General features: G+C 36.3%; 1 protein-coding gene across 1 annotated transcript in view; it reads left to right on the top strand.

Moving 5' to 3' along the window:
• Positions 1 to 1,608: 1,608 nt before the first annotated feature.
• ATP10B (ATPase phospholipid transporting 10B (putative)) overlaps positions 1,609 to 6,213 on the top strand; it is a 158,108-nt gene continuing 153,503 nt past the window's right edge. Inside the window, exon 1 of the mRNA XM_026858592.1 lies at positions 1,609 to 1,796. The gene's annotated coding sequence lies outside the window, so the exon portion shown is untranslated. The remainder of the gene's footprint in view (positions 1,797 to 6,213) is intronic.

Genomic DNA, 6,213 nt, shown 5'->3' with positions numbered 1-6,213 from the left:
CAGGTTTGGCCATGCTTCTCATTTGTAGAAAATGTAATGCCCATTTAAAGCATCCATACCGATGCATATGCAAACACTTGTGGCTCCTGTATGATTCTGAACAGCCCTGTGAAAATATGCTGAAAAAAACCAACACCCAAATAGAAAGTTCTGCTCTCCAGCCCTCTGCTTGTGTTCCATCAATTTTTTAACTGCTTGGCTATTATAGACCAATGGGTGTGACAACCATACTCTCTTTTAAAGGTATTTATAGTCAGTAAATTACTTTATACAGAAAGCTAAAACTATGCAATATTCTGTCTCTGCTACAAAGGATTTCCTTGTACGCAGGACAAACAGCACAGTATTCACTGTGCACATCTGATTAACTGCATTGATTGATCAAAGAGGCAACCCTATTCACATATCAATCATGCATGTGAGACTTTTCAGAACTCAGCCAAGAGCTTATGTGAACTCATTTAGTGATCTTTGATGGAGATCACAGTTAAGAATTCTTGTGTCATTAGTAAAGGAAAATATTTTTTTCTTTTTTTTGAAAATCAAACCAAATAGTCTACAGTAAGGATAACTTTACAAACTATCAACTTAAAATGGTGAAAACAGAAGAGTTTTTATAGAAACCCACTAATTTTGAAGTTTTTATATGACAGGAGGCTTTAGGATAGGATGTCAGTTTCTAAAAATCTGCCATTCTTCCTACATGTCCCAGACTTTCCCCATCTTCCAGAGCCAAAACTCCTTCAGAGTTCTCTCTTTTTCCTTTCCCCCAAGGAAGCTAATAATAGAATACAGTGTGTCTTAGGGGTAAAGTTGTCGTCTTTTTAAAAAAAAGGTTCTTGTTCAGCTTATCACACAGTACTTTTAAGGATGTCGGAACAGAACTTCTGAAGGCAACATTTTCTTTTAATCTTTTAAATACAATATTGTTAAGATAGTTCTCTCTAGTTTATATCAGGGAGAAGGAGCTTGTTTGGCTATTACAACATTAACTGGGTGTTATTGTTAACAGTTAAATTCCTCAAGTCTCTGAGCAAACATTAACAAGTTAATGTGAGGAGGCTAACAGTCACCAAGGTATTTGCTTCCGCCCACCAGATTTGCACTGAAAACTCCAGTGTAATATCATTTAAAAAATTTAAAAAAATAAATAAAAAACCCTTTTTAGTGCAACATTCCTGCTGAAGCCCACTCATTAACTGATCCTTTTCTGACGTCCTGGTATCTGGGAGAGCACAGCCAGTCCTTTTGGTGGGACTTTAAGTAGCCACTCAGTTCATCATCTCCCTCTTCATCTCATTACTCTGGGCCAAGAACCCAGAGAGAAGAAACAGTAAAGACAATCCTTTGAGCTTGTCTAAGAGGAAACGGGGAATTCCAGGAGACGCCTTGTTTATAGTCACAAACAAATACTTCAGTCCATTTAGCAGCTTTGCTCTATTAGCTACCAAGCAAAGCAAGCAAAGAGGTTAAAGATATCAAACTTCCCAACTCCTCCTTTCCTCCCTCCTAGACACCATACACGACTTTATAAACAAGGGGAACAAGTATCCTAAGCTTCATCTTTAGCCTAAGAGTTACTTCTGAGTCTCTCAGGGGAACAAAAGATCTCTTTTCCTTACCTCTGAACAGCTAAGGACGCCCTCTCCAGTCCCACTTCCATCCCACACTCTATAAAGTCGACAAGGTGGCAATAACTTGTGCCTCTGGATCTATCTCGCCTGCCCTCGCTAATTGTGAATCAAGGTTTCCCCTTCAAACAGGATCTTTCCTTTCCAAGTGCATGCTCCAAGGAGGTAAGAAATGTCTTTTGTTTCAGTCTTATCCCTGTTTGCCCTAGTATTTCGCTATGAAAGTGCCAGGGGTGTGGGACTCTGTGAAATATATGGATCATTTCATGTCTAAAAAGGGCTTCTTTCTTTTCAAGCTTCCCTAGTTCCTCCAATTGGAACGAGAAAGTCCAGTATGGAGCTTTACTTTGCAATTTTCAAAATGTTCTGGGCTTTCTTCTATTGAAACTCAGTTAGTGCAGATGCTTAATTAACTGTTTCCAAAATCTGAGAAACTATAAATCTTTATCCCAGCAGGAACTGCATTGAGATTAATACTCTCAGTGATGAAAGGCAAACAAGATAGTGTGTCACAGCAGGATGCCTCTTTCTATAGGGACAGATATTCCACCTTGTTATTAACAGTAATGTTTTGTTGGAGCTAGTATAAATGGATTTGTTCAGAAAAGGGAAACGGTGCTTTTGTTATTTTCTTTTTAAAGCAAATCTTACATATTACTTAAAATAGAAGATTTTTACAGATTAAAGTAAGTGATGGTGTCCCTCATCCAAGGAAATTACCATTTGAGAACATGACCCAGCCAACAGTGTCTGGATTTGACTTGGTTCACAAAATTATTTAAGATCAGATTTTAAAATAGGCTGCAGTAGTATATACATTGTTTTGGGTTTTTTTCAAATTAAAAGATTAGTAATGCTTCCTCCCCACATGTATTTCAACTGATGGTGTAGAATAAGATGACTCGAGGAAGACCTCGATGATTATTTTAAAGTCCAAATAAAATATTCCAATAAGCTGATACTGGAATCTTTTTAACAGTGTCTGGAAACCTGCAATTGTTTGTAGGTAAAGCAGCAAGTTCTTTATTATTATTATTATTTAATTTATAGGACACTCTATTAAATCAGTTTCCAAAAATATAAACTCTGGGACAAATCTACTCTTTAGCCAAATGAAATAATATAAAAATATCACAATAACCCATCACATTTTTGTGTTAAAAATAAGCCTCTGTATTCCAACTAAAATTTCTGCATTATTTTAGACTTCCTTGTTTTGTAACTGTCCACAGTCCAATTTTAATCTACTTTACTATTTATAAAAAAAATTATCATCAAAGCTCAAACCATACTTGCTATTTTTCTACCTGGAACTAGTTGTCATTGTTCAAACAATGAAAATGTAGAGCTGTGAGAATTCCACTGTAACAATTTTTTTTCCTTGTCTGCATACCTCTCGTTATTGTGAGCCAGTTTGTGCTGTACTTTCACATAGAAATTGATATCTTTACTTAGTTCCTTGATTCCTTTAAGAGATGGCTATGTAAGTGCCTTATAACTGGAATCTGGCTGCACTGACTTGTGTTCTTACATATGGCTCATAATACAAAACGGCATAAAGGACTGTACTGAAGTCAGCTAGCTGCTTTCACACGTTGTGTTACGAACTGTTCGTTTCAGACACCCATGCTGTTCCAAGCTGGGTTGTTGTCAGAAGGCAGAGACCATGTCTGTAACTGCTAAATGTGTGTATTAATATGAAAAGGAAGTTCAGGAAGGAATACTGATATTCCATATAATTTCAGAAGTCAAGCCAGACTTTTTAATGGTAACTTATTTTGCAGGATAATTATCTTATTATTCATTTTGAATTCACTTTTAAATACCCTGGGAAGAAATAAACAACAAAGGAAATAAATTCTGGTAACAGCATATGACAGTGGTCCCAAATCTAAAGTTAAGTCAATCTTAGAAATCTTGACTGCATCTTTTTAAAGTGGAAGGGACTGAGGTAAATCTGACACTGATTTTTAATCCATAAACAGCTGGCATTAGTGTTCTGCTGTGGTTCCTGAAGGACACAGGAGATGAGACATTTTCCTTCAGTTTGCCCACTGAGGGATTTGCACCAATACTTAAGTGTACCTTGTGATGGTTAGGCAATTACTTGTGGAAATATTACCGGAAAATTCCGATCTGTGGATTCAAAAGAAAAAAGTATTTTCCTGGTAGGTAAAAATCAGAGTCTACTAAGGCTGATGTAATAGACCATATGTCCCCATGGTAGGTGTGCTAAAAAGCATAAGTGCCTACTGCAAAAAAGTTATTAATGATACAGCACTGTAAGTCTACTTGGCACAATGTACTAGGGACTCTGTGCCAATGAAATGCAGAATCGCAGCTGCTTAGTTGTATGGACAAATATAACAAATAAGGCTCTAGTCACTCAGCCACATGTCAAAACATGCAGGTTGGCTTGAGGTCCTCCCAGAGCACATAGCTGTTCAACAATATCCAAGAAAATTTTCAAGAGTATTAAGAATATTTAGGACAAGTGAGGAAAAAAAAAAAGCCAACAACAACAACAAAAAAAACACACACACACAAAAAAAAAAAAACAAACACAAAAAAACCCCACGCAATGTATTCTCTTTCATGCTGGCAATTGTTTCTCTTAAGTTTTTTTTTCTTTTTTTTTTTTTTACATCTCAGCATCATGTTTTAAGAAGCCTGATCCTCCGTGTCTCTTGCAAATGATAAGAAGGGTACATGGATCCCACTGTTAACCACAGATCTGAATGTTTTCCATTCTCACTATTAGAAAAAAACAGACCATGGCTCTTTGCATCTTCTTGATTTCAGGCACCCTGGGAATTATGGAAGTTCAGCTTTGCCTCTTTAGTGAATGCATAAAGACTGACTCCATTGAAGTGTATTATACTCACAGATTTCTCCCTGAAGCAGATGAATAAGCCTCCGTTTTAGGGTGGACGAAACTGCATCTGGCATAAGAAGCTGTCCACCTTGCTACCCATGTGGTAGGCCTAAAACTGCAGTGTATGCACACCTAGTTCCTGTAGCACTATTCAAGCCACCAGAGCTTGCCATCTTTAAAAGTTATGTCAGGATGGTTTCCTATGCATATAAGTGCTTAAGTAAAATGTATAGAACTTCTACCTCTTCACGCCAGCAAGGTGTCTTCTGTTTTATCACTTGTTTCAGTTATGTTAGTGGCTGTATCCAAGGGGAGTCTTTGCACATCTTGTCCTTAAAAAATGTCTAGCTGATTGGCACTTAGAATCAATTTTGGAGAAGCCTTCTTTAGATTTCTCAATATAGTAACTATTAGATGGGAAGTAATTTATTTTGGTTTGGATTATTTTATTTTTTTTTAGGGAAAGATCATAAATTCCAATTTTATCACCCAGAGTACATTTGTATGGGCTTCAGGACATATCTAGCTTTCAGCTTACTAGTATTGTCTGCTCTTTTGAATTCAATTGAATAAATGGAATAAGAAGTGAAAATCCTTACCTTAAAACCTGCTTAAGGCTGAGAAATTAAGATCTCTGATTCTACTGGTTAGCTCTGGCACGCTTGCCTTTAGCATTTGGACTATTCAAGATTAAAATCTTACACGTAAGAAAGAGAGTCAGTTTCCTCACTGTCCATAGATTAGAAGCTTGTTTTCAAAACGGGGATAGATAAATCCTAACTTGAAGAATGGTTAGGAAAAGCATGCCATATGGATGGGCTTCCAATCCTCTAAGCAGCTGCAAATGCACTGAACCAGCTTTGATAACAAAAATCATTTCCTGTAAGTAGTGAGGTGCACTGACCATGTTTCACCTTGGCTTTTTACCACAGGCTGTAGTAACTAAGCAACTTTCTAATAACTTTTAATTAACCAATGACAAACAGAAATATAATTTAGTCTATTCTAAACGTGTGTCTTTATTCATGCATCACAGATGCTATTACACTAGGCACATGTAAATGATTTTTTCCAATATTACATTAGAGAAGTAATAAAAAATATTAATAGAAACTTGGTGAGGCAAGGGCACTGGGCTGAGAATAACATGAATTGACCAGAGCTAGTTTTTTGTTTCACTGTTGTAGCAAAAATTGCTTTTCTAACAAAAAACTGAGTTTATGCAAAAAAGCATAGCACAGGAAAGATTTATGTGCTTTAGAAGCAACATGAAGAGGGAAGAAAGATCATACAGCTTGTAGATATTCTACCTTGTAAATGCCATAACCTAGCATTTAAGACATTGGGGGTGGGGGCCAGGGGGTGTTCAGTCCCTGTTTATTGCTCCATTTAATGCTGAAATGAGAATACAATCTTGCCATAATTTTTGTAGGTAAACTTTCTTCTTCAGAACTTACCTGTTTTAGAAATACTTATTAGTAGTTAATATTCAGATGAATATGAAAATGTTCATGAACAGTGAGCAGTATGTGCACATAAACACAAATAATTGGCAATATTTTGAAGGATGTTTTGATGTAATATGTATTTCATAAGAACTGCAATTGAGAAATGCTACTTCTGATGTTTATTAAGCAATGTTTATTATAACTGATGTTTATTAAGCAATGAAGAGGTGTACTTTTCCATTACAGTGTCTAAGAAAGA

The sequence above is a fragment of the Athene cunicularia genome (genome assembly GCF_003259725.1).
Source record: "Athene cunicularia isolate RWA chromosome 13 unlocalized genomic scaffold, athCun1 chr13_part1, whole genome shotgun sequence".
Classification (NCBI taxonomy): Eukaryota; Metazoa; Chordata; class Aves; order Strigiformes; family Strigidae; genus Athene; species Athene cunicularia.
The sequence above is the reverse complement of the archived record's forward strand: the minus strand, read 5'-3'. Positions and strand labels throughout refer to the sequence as shown.